This window comes from Lynx rufus, unplaced genomic scaffold, assembly GCF_022079265.1.
Source record: "Lynx rufus isolate CCGP_SWC_20201006 ecotype Redwood Valley unplaced genomic scaffold, mLynRuf1.p SCAF_4, whole genome shotgun sequence".
In the NCBI taxonomy this organism is placed as follows: domain Eukaryota; kingdom Metazoa; phylum Chordata; class Mammalia; order Carnivora; family Felidae; genus Lynx; species Lynx rufus.
The window spans coordinates 101,994,642-102,007,507 of record NW_025814856.1 but is presented as its reverse complement, the minus strand read 5'-3'; the positions used below and the strand labels follow the sequence as shown (position 1 = coordinate 102,007,507).

Below are 12,866 nucleotides of genomic sequence, written 5' to 3'. Positions count from 1 at the left end.
ATATAGCTAAATTAAATAGATCAGATAATTTCAAAAGCATAAGCTTCCTACATTCATGAACTTAAGGGTTCAAATGTAAAAGCCTTAGTTAAAATGAAAAGTCTTAATAAGTAAAAGTTAGCTACCACACCGAAGTACAGAACCCAGAGAATTTCTGGGAACTGACAGGATTCACATCTACACCAGGGTAAATCTAATGGTTTAATTTCACCTAGCTTCCTACAGTAGAGTCACCTCTGAGACTCCATGGGCAAACAGCAGTCTCTCCAGGATTACAGAACTGGGTACAATATCTGAAAAGGAATGCTTTAACTAAGCTTATAGTTCTACACTAACTTTATAATAACTTTATTTTTAAGTTTATCTATTCTGAGAGAGAGAAATCGCAAGCTGAGGAGGGGCAGAGAGTGAGGAGAGGGCAAGAATCCCAAGCACGCTCTGCACTGACAGCATGGAGCCCAACGTGGGGCTCAAACTTATGAACATGAGATCTTGACCTGAGCGGAAGTTGGACGCTTAACCGACTGAGCCACCCAGGTGCTCCTAACTTCATAATAACTTTGATCATAATAATGTGGATCAAAAGGTTTTTTTTTTTATAAGGTGGGGAAGGATAAAACTATGCAACTAAGGCATACACTGCTAATTCTTAACAATAACCACAAAAAAATAAAGAAAGAAAATGTTGATCACAATCATTTGAAGATACAAGAAAATTACAAATTCAGAATTATCTAAAAGAGCCAGAAATTGCACTCATATTTTCTTCTCTAAAGAGAGATACTTGTACTATGTATTATAGAAATCAAAAATTTTATCAGCAAGGGGCAAATTTGTCTTGGTGTGTGGTAGCTGGATTCAAGATAGTTACATGTTACTAATACAAATAGAGTAGGTTAAGCACATAAAATAGGTAAGTATAAATAACCCATATGTTTTCATAAACATTTAAAGAAAGGTTCAGTGACAAGTTGAAAATTAATAAGATATTTTTACAGGAATATTGAAATTCCTAACTTCAATTGACATGGGACTGGCTAGTAGGAAACACTGCCCTGGGATTAATTCTACACGGTGTCTGGCCAACATACTAGCCTGTGTAGACATAATTACCACAAATTGCTATGTTTTCTGTGTACCATCCATTTCATGTAATCATATTAATTTCAAAACATGAGCAATGTCTATTCTAACAAGAGGACCACAATTCTAATTTAGGAATATGAAATTTATACTGGTTTGCTTTGTTCTCTCGGATAACAATCATATGGCTGGGGAAAAGATATTCCCACTAAACCAATAAATATAATCAACAAAGGAAACGCATCAGTGAAGGACCCAAAAATGTCAGCCTTCAGTGCACACTTATAGCCTAGTAATATCTTCAGAACTATATGCCAAGACCACTGATGTCTTTCTGAGGTTTAACTTGGCATCCATCCGACGACCCAGAGATTCTGGAGTTTCCTGCCAGATAAAGGACAAATATACCAACTGGGTCTGGTGCGTTACTTGCTGCTGTTTTAAAAAAACAATGCCAGATTGCAACACTCTTTGTCGACAAAAATGTCTGACATTTCTGGCTTAAGACCTTTTGAGTCTAATAAATAGCTCCATTTCTTATGACAGAGGTTTCTTTCATTGATGGATTTATTAAATAAATAAGTAGTTCATCAGTTTACAGAATGTGTTATTTCACACAATTTACTATGAAAGAACTAGCAGGTGGTACTATTAAGAGCCATCAGTAGTAGGAATTGTTTCATAGATGACCAACTCAATCTACGTTTGGAACACTGCCATCCTTTATAAGGTTTTTCCATATAACACATTCGAAGTTTTAGTGCACATCTACTCAGGGTGTTTATGAAATCCTTGTGCAACTTTAAACTTGACCTATCCCACTGAACTATATTTTATGGGACTCTGTTAAAACTGCTGTGTATTCATCCAGACCACATTCTTTAAAGGAACTTCAAGCCAGGATCATGAATGCAATTTATGAAATCACTCGGCAGCAGCTGGAGAATGTTTTCAATGAGGTGGAAAATCAGACTGAATGTTGGATCACCAAAAAATGGTGGTTATGTTGAAGTCTATAAATTTAAACTGCAATGTTAAAGTCTTACTCACACTGATTTAAGTCATTTTTAATTTTTTTCTGTCACAAATACAACAAAGATTAAGGTTTAAAGTTAACATGGAAATTTTTAAAACACCCAAAATGGCCATGATGTTATATATTTCTGTTAGAAATTTTATTATTTTCCCATGTTAGAAGACTAAAAGCAACCCATTAGAAAATGTTTTACAGTATCCTAAAAAGGCTAACATATATTTTATAGATCACTGATTCTCCAATTGACTTAAACCACATTAAAACAATTCTACTATTTATAAAGATGCATATTTGTAAGTAAACCATCTCCTAATGGGTTGTTAAAAGAGAAAAATCAGCAGGAGAGAGTTTCATTCACATGTAAAAAGAGAACATGGCTAAATGCGATGTAGTACCCTGGATTTAATCCCAGAACAACAACAGCAACAAAACATATATGGAGAAACTGGTAAAATCCAGACAAACTCTGTGGTTTAGTTAATACTATTGTACTAATGTTTATTTCTTTGTTCTAACAAATCTACTTTGGCTGTGTAAGATGTGGATGAAAAATATATTTCCAAAATGCTCTATAGTATCTTTGCAACTTTTCTATAAACCTAAAATTATTCCAAAAAAAATTTTTAGCTTTTTTTCTTAAAGTTTATTTATTTTGAGAAAGAGAGAGAGAGCAAGAGAGTGAGCACATGCACATGAGTAGGGGAGGGGCAGAGAGACAGAATCCCAAGCAGGCTCTGAGCTGTCAGCATAGAGCCAGATGCAGGGCTCAATTGCATGAACCATGAGATCATGACCTGAGCCAAGATCAAGAGTCACAGGCTTAACTGACTGAGCCACCCAGGTACCCCCAAATTTTATTATTTTTTTAAATGTGATAAGAATATTGGTACCTTCCGTAATTACTTTTTTCTCTACCTTACCTATAATCACTGACTGGGACAAATTTTATTTTCCAAAGTCGGCCAAAACATCTCCCATCACATGTGTTCCTTAGCAAGATTTTCCCATCAAGAGATGGTATTTATTTCTCTATGCCTTGAATCTGGGAACACCCTGAGGCTCTTTGACCAAAACAACATGGTGGAAATGATGCTGTATCAGTTCTGGGGGTAGCTCTTAGCCGGCCTGCTAGCTTCTACTTACTATGTGTCTGGATTAGTGATTCTTAGAACCCAGCCACCATTTTATGAGAAACCCAAGTGATATGGAGAAGCTATGTACAGGTAATCTTTTTCTCAGCCTTAGCTTGACCTAGCATCTACCGATAGTCATATGAGTAAAACACTCTGGATATCAAGCCCAGTCCAGCTTTCTAATGATGGCAACCCCAGCCAACACCTGATTACAACCACATGAAAGAGCTCAACTAAGAGCAGCCCAGCTACATTCAGTCAACCCACAGAACTATGATAATAACAAATTGTCATTTTTGTGCCACTAACTCTTGGTAGCTTGTTAAACAGCAAAAGATAACTGGGACACTGGCAATTAACAAAAAGGAAGTTTATGCCCAGATGTATTCATGGAGGTGTCAGAAACAGAAGGTCTGACACAGAAGATCTGAAAAAAAAAATTTGTTTCTCTTTTCTCTTTTCTGCCTACTTATTTCTCCTCACAGAATTTATTGATTATAGCAGTTGAGGATGATAAACAAATTTCAGAAAAAAAAAAACACTCAACTGGAACTTCACAGGAGAATCAACTTTTTTATATTTACCAAAAGTAAAACTTATCAGTTCACTAATGTCAATGAATATTTTCTTAAAAGGGACAAGAATTACTCACTGCATTTGCTTACTAAATAACAAGAATACTGTCATGAATCTCAATGGCTGGAGCAAGAATTCCAAGCAGAAGCTATAAGAATGTTTATCTAAAAAAAAATCTATATATATCTCTCTATATAGATATATAATTATATATAAGTTAATATATATATAACCCAAAGAATAATAGCTAACATTTATATCAGATATCCCTCACAGTCCCATGAGGTGGATCCTCTTACTTTCTCCATTTATAGATCAGGAAAATGAAGCTTAGCAATGTTAAGCAACTTGCCAAGGTCACCAGGTCAGTTAGGGTAGGAGCTAAGCTTCAAATCCAATTTGCGTCCACCGTGTGAGCCCTTTCACTACATTTCGGGTTATATTTTTATACCTAAGGCATCTTTTATCCATTTTAATAGACCATTAAAAAAATCATTCCAAACAACTAATCGAATAGCTTATTTCAAACGTGGTCTAAAATTACTTTCCAAAAAAGAGACTTAAATTATTTCAGAAATTTTTTTCTAAAATATCTTTTTTTACTGGGCCAGTGCTATAGAAAAAAATGTTTGTGCCCTGCCCCCAAACCCCATCAAATTCATGTGTTAAAATCCTAACCCCCAAGGGGATGGTTTTGGAGGTGGGGCTTTTGGGTCCCACCTTTGGGAGGTGGGGTGATTGGGTCATGACAGTGGAGCTTCATGAATGGGTTTAGTGCCTTTATGAAAGCGACCCCAGACAGATCCCTTACCCCTTCCACCATGTGAGGACATGGCTAAAAGTCAGCCATCTTTGAACCAGTAAGTGGTCCATCACCAGACACCAAATCTACCAGTGCCTTGATCATGGACTTCCTTGTCTCCAAAACTGTAAGAAATCAATTTGTGTTGTTTATAAGCCACCTAGTTGATGGAAATTTTCTTACAGCACCCAAGGAGAGTAAGACAGGTAGCTTATAAATAGACAATTTAGCAAAAAGTCTTTTGGGTTATTTAATTACTATGAGCAAATCAAATACCTGGGAGTCTTGAACATTATACTCTAAAATGAAAAGTGACCCAATCCTCTTGATCTTTACCTCTAAAAATCTCTCTGGAAGGTATTTTTCCCCTTTATTGAACTTCCCTACTAGTTCAGGGCTTCATCATTTCTTGCCTAGACATTACAAATGGCTCCCAAAGGTCTTCTGTGTCTCAAACCTGTTTCCTCTACAGACCATGGCCCATGCGGCTACCATAGTTCTGTTTTTTAAACAAATATTTGATTATTTTATTCCTTCCATTCAGAAGAAAAAAAACTTTCAAAGTTTGATTTGAAAATCAAAGTTCACCAGTTTGAAATGCAAAGCCCCCACTCCCACTGCTGCCCTCTCCAGTCCCAGCCATCTTTCAGGTATCACTTCTCATTGTATTTCATCAGATATTATTTGCTTTGAAAATCATCATTTTTCAATATCCTGCTTATGATAAACTCAAGTTTGAGTTCTCCCAAGTTTTGTTTTTATGGAAAGTGCATTCTTATCATCATATACCCACTTCTTAAGCCTAACCATTCGGATCATCTGGCTCAATCAGGAGTGGAGGAGAAAGTGATACCCAGTACACCTCTGAAGGAGTTAAACATGAGGATGTGGGCATATTTTTTCTTTCCTCTAAAAAAAGAATGAACTAGGCACCTATGGATGCAATTAAAAGTAGGGAGGTCTAACACTAGAAAAAGGAAGCGACATTGGATGAGACACCATCATCTGCTTAAAGTGAGGGCTAGCAGAAAGCTCAAGTGAACACGTCATCAACCTTTGTGGGCAGGTTAGCACAGTGGTTCTCAACTTGGCTGCACATTAGAATCATCTGGGGATGTGGAACCCTCGAATATGCTCCAGGCCTATTACATCAGAACCTCCAGGGGTGGAACCAAGTCTCCAGGGGTGGAATCAAGCACACTCAGGTGATTCTAATATGCAGTCAAGGCTGACATTCACTCTGTTCAAAGACACAGCTGATGAACAAGGACCAAAGAAGAGTGCTGATGGTGCAGATAAGTAGAAAGCAACCATATATTCTAGTGTCCACAAGCACAGTTATGATTTTCTCTGGGAATGTTTAGTAGCCTGGGAACAGAGGCAGATAAAAGGAAAGGCTGGGTTTATCCAAAGGGGATCCAAAATGGAGCCAAAGGGATCCAAATAACTGAGGGGTCCCATCTCACAGCACTGCAGTGACTGACCACAGGCTCCAGACTGGATAAGGAGTCAGGAAGCGGTGAGAGATTGAGCAAATGACAACTGTCAATTAGATAAGCCAACGGTGGCATGCAAGAGGGACATCTTGACTTCAGAGAAGATGATTTCTGGGTTTAAGGTTTAAGATTTAAGATTTCAGGTGAGGCCCCAATCTAAGTGATTAGATAATGTAAAGCAAGGCCACAGCAGAGAACTGGTAGAGTAGAAAAGGTAAAATCATTGGCTGGGAAAGTCTTTGGAGAACAAGGGATTGAGGTTACGGTGTTAGCTGGGGCACCATCATGGATGTTAGAGATACCCAGGCTGATTACAGGACCTGGGAAAGGGAGACAGCCAAGTCCAAGGGCCTGGGAAGTCTGGAGCATAACCTAGAGCGAGAAGATGGTGTCCTTATGAATGATGTAGAAGAGAAATGGACTGAGGTGGCAGGGTGGAAGCAGAACGACAACTGAGCTCAGAAGCCAAGTCCTAAGTGTGTGAGAACGAGCAGCATCCATCTGAAAGGGCTGAATCCTCTCAACCAAAGGAAGACCATGGAGGAGCATCTTTTCAAACCGTATTTGTTCATGTCACCCTCACTCACAGCTTCATGTTCATCAGCAGTTTCCACTTAAAGATAAACATATTAGCAGAGCCCATGAGCTCTAGTGCGAAGGTCTGCCTGACTCCCTCCTGGCTCTCTGCACATCAGCCTATAGGCCTTTATTCCGATTCACCAAAAGTGCCATTTGCCCTACCACCAAAAAGCCATTATGATTTCTTGTTGCCTCAGTCCGGAACCCTCTCCCTTCCTTCCTCTCTCCATTCAGTTAACTTACACATGCTTCCGCTCTCAGCTCAAATTTTACTTAGGGAAGACTTCCTCAAACTTCCACACATGGTCATCTGCTCTCACAGCACTTATCAATGCTGTAGTTTTACACTTGTTTAGGTGATCATATAATTAAAGTCTGTCTCTCCAACTGGACTGTCAGTTCCAGGAGGGCACAGACTGTAAAATGGCATATGGTAGACCCACCACAAATGCTATTGAATGAATGAATACATGAATGGATATGCAAATGAACAGTGAAAAGGCACTAGATGGATTCTTGATACTATTCTCATAGCAGCAAGAGATAACATTCCTCGAGTACTTCTTCCTATATGTGAGATATGGCTACTCACTGAATCGACACATCAACCTCTATAATAGGTTTTACCTTCCCGATTTTATAAATGAGGAAATTGGTGCTCAGATGAAATGACTTGCCTGTCACCGCCCGCCCCCCCCACCCCCGAGCCAGGATTCTCCCAGGTAGAGGTACTCTATCTCTATATACAGCTGGCAACAGGGGTACCTACAGTGAAAGCCAAATTATTGTGCAAAACAGCAACTCTAGATGTTTACACATATCTGGACTTGGATCAGTGTGCCTGGCTTCAAGCTGGTACTCTTCACCATATTTTACAATAGAATGGAGGTCCCAAGGGTGCAAACTGGGTCAGTGGAGAATACAATTGGGTGGGGAGCTCAAAAAAAAATCACTGAGAGGGACAGGTAGCCAAATCCTCATGGGCAGTCACAAATGATGAGAGAGAGGAGGAGGAGGCAGAATAAGAAGTTGACTCACTGACTCACAGAGATCTTCCCTGAGATGGAAGGGAGTTTTCATTCAAGTGAAGCATCAGGAAGGGTAACCAGTTCCTGCTTATATGGAAGCTCTTCCATATTTTATGGGGCAAAACTCTGAAATCCCCATTTAGTACTAACTCAAATACCTGAGCTTCTTTTAAAGCAAAACCGGGTTCTAATGGCAGGAACCCCAATGGCTTGTGCTCACGCAGAAGTAGAGTGGTTTTCGGTTGGGAACAGTACTAAACTGGCTCCTTGACATTGCAAACACAATTCCAACTTGCCCACGGTGCCAGGTCCAAAGCACATGAACCTTTAGACACAAATAGAGTACGTGAGGAAAGAAATTTCACGGTTTTTCTTTTAATCTAGTTTTGGTCAAAATCCAAATAAGAGACATTCACATGCTGTATTAGTTTCCTAGGGCTGCCATATTAAGTACCACAAACTTGGTGGATTAAAATGATAGAAATTTATTCTCTCACAATTCTGGAGCCTAGAAGTCTGAAAGCAGGGGTCAGCAGGGCCATGTTCTCTCTGAAGTCTCTAGGGGAGGACGCTTCCTTGCTTCTTCCAAGAATTGCCTAGGTTGCTGGCAATCCTTGGTGTTCTTTGGTTTGTAGCTTCCTCACTCCAGTCTCTGCCTCCATCACTACACGGCCTTGTGTGTGTGTGTGCGTGTGTGTATCTCTGGGTCCGAATGTCACTCTTCTTATAAAGACAACAGTCATTAAAGATTCACTCTAATGAATATGACCTCATCTGAATCTGATTACAACTGCAAAGACAAGGTTACATTCATAGGTTACAGATACAGATAAGGTTACATTCATAGGTACTAGAGGTTAGTGGGTCTTTTTTTTTTTTTTTTGAGTAAATGAATACCTTCATTTATTTGTTTTTTACATTAGTTAATATTCAATTTTTTGCTTAGAAGCACAAAATCCTAATTAGCACAGGAAGATCTAAAGAAAGTATCCTAATATGAGACTATTATTAAGAATTTATTAATTTATATATTAAAAATAAACATTGGGGCCCATCGGTGGCTCAGTCAGTTAAGTGTCTACTCTTGATTTTGGCTCAGGTCATGATCTCAGGGTTGTGAGATCGAGCCCTGCATCGGGCTCTACACTGACAGCATGGAGCCTGCTTGGGATTCCCTCTCTCCCTTTCTCTGCCGCTCCCCTGTTCTCTCTTTGGATTTTGTTTATTCCTCTCTCTCTGCCCCTCCCTCGCTTGAGCAGTCTCTCTCTCACGCACAAATAAACTTAAAAAATAATAATAATTAAAAAAATAAACATGTTAACTATTCTAGAATAAAATAAGAAATAAAAAATAAAAATAAACACTTGTATCTCTGAGGAAAATCACTATAATCAATTGGAAATTTAGCCAGCTACTAGGATATAAGGGGGAAAAAAATCCTTAACAATTAAGGCATATAAAAATCTCTACCTCCACACCTTCCACTTAACTCCTGCAAGCCTTTTTGTTCCCTGCTCTACTCCCCGGTTTTACTGAGATATAATCGACCAACAAAATTGTATTAGTTTAAGGTACACAACATAGTGATTTGATACATGTCTGTATCACAAAAGGATTACCACAATAAGTTCAGTTACCATCACAGGAGACTCAAGTCAAACTGCAACACACGCTAACCCCTCATTCCTCCAGGTAGTCCAAATGCTACCTTTCTACAAATTCAGATTACCAGAACGTGGCACACCTGCATTCAATTCACTTCATGAGTGAGTTCTTCAGTAAAATGCCCTTTTTAAAAAAGTTTAAATAAAAACATGTGAAAAAATACGCTGGTTTCTTCTACAAAAGCACAATTGAATACAATAATCATTATGTCTTTTCAAAAGGCCTTTTTATAATTACCATGAGAAAAGTTTACCTGTCCTGATGATAATGAAAAGTTTTCTTTGCAAATTAGGAAGGTAGGTAGTTTATACTATAGTAGCATACTTACGCCTGGTAGTCTACACTATAGTAGTATACTTACACTTAATCGTCTATACTATAATACTATAGTAGTCTTGGTTGTATCAGAATCACTGCGTAGGAGGGTAGGGAGGAAGATGATGAAAATGCGTGTCTAGGACTCACACCTAACCCACAAAATCAGAATTAATGGGGATGAGGCCCAGACATATGCACTCCTTTTTTTTTTTTTTTTTTAATATATATTTTTGAGAGAGAGCGAGAGAGAGCTCAAGCAAGGAAGGGGCAGAGAGAGGGAGACCCAGAATCCAAAGCAGGCTCCAGGCTCTGAGTTATCAGCACAGAGCCCGACTTAGGGCTTGAACCCATGAACTGTGAGATCATGACCTGAGCCAAAGTTGGACGCTTAATTGACTGAGCCACCCAGGCGCCCCAGCATATGAACTTCTGACAAGCATCCAAAGTGATTCTGATGTACACAAAGTGTGAGTACTACCAGGTGACGGTTTGACAATTTTTTCACCCCCTTTGCAACCCTTTATTCTCAGGGGTGTGTAGTTTGCAAGTTATATTTCAATGATCTTATGGAGTTCATGTCCTTTATTGAAAGCTATACATTTTTCTATTTAAATTTAACATTAATAGGCAGTTTCTAAGCATTCTACCTCTGAGATACTCATTTGAAATAATACCTGTGACTGTATTTTAAGTCCTAATGCATTTTTTCCCCAAAGATGACATACATTCTCAAACAGATGGCTCTATTCATCCTCACCATTCAGGAGTACGCTGCAAGAAAATATTATTCTCTTCAAAGATGAAAAATAAAGGTTCAAGCCCAACTCAAACTGAGTATTTATTAAACACCTTTAATGTTCAAGACACTGTTAAATATCACCTCATCAGGAGAGGTTATACTGCTAGGGAGGTAACTCTCTGAATATGGAAAGGTTAGTGTTGCACTGAAACACTCCCCTGGCCCCTGATTCACCAGCTTCTGCATGCACAGAATTGCACAGTCTGAACAGGGGAATTATCTTAATTGATCAGTATAAGCAGTCGTGAACAATTCGGCATAAGAGCGCCAAGTACTTTCTTCTTGCCATGCTATTTTTCTTATCTTCATTTCACATGTAAAAATTAATTAAAACCTCTCAAATTTAAGGCTATCAAGTACCACAAAGAACTATTGTCACTAAGGCGAAAAATATATATATTGGTTTCCACGGGTTTCTATAGTTGAAAGTATGTGAAAAATTATTTAGTTGGTTTGAAGTCTTTTGTGAAATCCCTTGCGAGACCCAACTGTTGACTGTGGTTAGAATACGTTCAAAAGTATAATCAGATTGCATCATCGCCATCACCTGCTCAGAGGCAAGTTGAAGAAACATGTGCTCATGAAGCTGAGGCTGCCTTATTGTACTACGCTCTCATGTGGGCTTGCCAGAGAGATTAGTCACCAGTTTGCAGCTGGTTTCAAATTCAGTTGCTGCGATACCAGTGCAGATGCAGTGGCTTACCCTAATTATACTGCTCCAGTTTAATCTTTCCACTTGTAGCGTACTATATACTGGATCGAATGCAAGACTCTGAAAATTGGTTTCAAACAGAAGAGACTTCAAACTCACACACTCGTGACCCTCCCCAACAGCTTGCTAATCCTATTTCATCACTGTATCACTGGGGTCTTCTGAATCCATCCCAAAGGTGTCTTTACCTACCTCAGCCATCACGGAATCTCATTAACAAAAAAGGCAGGAAAAGCTGTTCTTAAAAAAACCACTTTTGAAATAAAAGTTTTGTCAGCTCCAAAGGTACTTTTTAGTATTTATTTACAAGAATTTCCATTTTCTCCCTGCTTGGAATTCAACATACTAGCAAATCCTAAGGAAATTAATCTTAGTCAGTGGTTTCTAAATTTGAATGATGATCAAAATCACCCCAGAGGCTTTTAAAAAGACCCACAGATTTCCCTAGCTTTATCTAGGACCTACTGAGTCATAATTTAGAGGTTTCTTTTAAAATTAACCTATAAATAAAGTTTATGATGGTACTGCTTCTGAGAGAAAGAAGAAGGAAGGAAGGAAGGAAGGAAAGAAGGAAGGAAGGAAGGAAGGAAGGAAGGAAGGAAGGAAGGAAGGAAGGAAGGAAAGAAAAAGAAAGAAAGAAAGAAAGAAAGAAAGAAAGAAAGAAAGAAAGAAAGAAAGAAAGAAAGAAAGAAAGAAAGAAAGAAAGAAAGAAAGAAAGAAAAGGAAGAAAGAAAGAACAGGTTTCTGCCTATCTCAGGCAGGTCTCTTTGTTGCCTATTCCTATTTGTAATAAATGCCCTTGTGTCAGGTATGAGGTCTATACAAGGAAGTGGGGTAAATTAGAACTCTTAAACAAAAAAAAAGAAATAAAATCCTAGCACCACAAATCCACAGAAGATAATCAGAGAAGAGGCTGCAAGAGGATATTTGTGGGTGTGAACAATAAAGGCGAGGGGTAAAACACGTATTTTAATATAGTCATTATTTTTTAGGCATCTGTTTCAATTTGCTGGATGCATTATAGTTTTTTCTCGAAGATAACATGATTTCCTTATGATTTTGACAGTATACATTTTAAACTTTATGCATTTCTACTCTCTTGTTTCTTAATAATGCATTCATGCCACATTAAGTGGTAAACAAGAATAGGCAATCCATGCCTTCGCCACACATACCATATCCTGTATGGTATTAAAAAATTAATATACTAAAGATAGTTCTATGAGTAAAATAAAGTATATTATAAGAAATTCACATCAACATATTTCAGAATACCCCTGGGGATAAAGACAACACATTAAAGTTACAGTGAAAACATCTGAAAAAAAAAAAATCACTCAAGTTCTGCAATATCTCTCCTTACCAAATGAATAATGTCAGTTTTACTCTATCGTCTGATCTAAAATTTAGAATTTATTATATACAAATATGAAGTTAAGCATTCTGCTGTAACAGGTTACTCAATACACTGCTAAAATAATGAATCACTGTGTCAATCTTAAAAACTGGATTTCCCTAAAGGCTAAAAGCTACACAACAATGATAAATAGAATCTACAGTACTTTCAGGTACTCTGTTGAGTATTTTTAAATAACTAGTAAACACCCAGCTTAGCTGATGGCCAACTTGCCCAGACAGA

General features: G+C 38.2%; 1 protein-coding gene across 3 annotated transcripts in view; it reads right to left on the bottom strand.

Moving 5' to 3' along the window:
- The window catches only part of UMAD1 (UBAP1-MVB12-associated (UMA) domain containing 1), a 274,040-nt gene that overhangs the window by 198,713 nt on the left and 62,461 nt on the right, over nt 1-12,866 (bottom strand). The gene's annotated exons all lie outside the window — the stretch shown is intronic.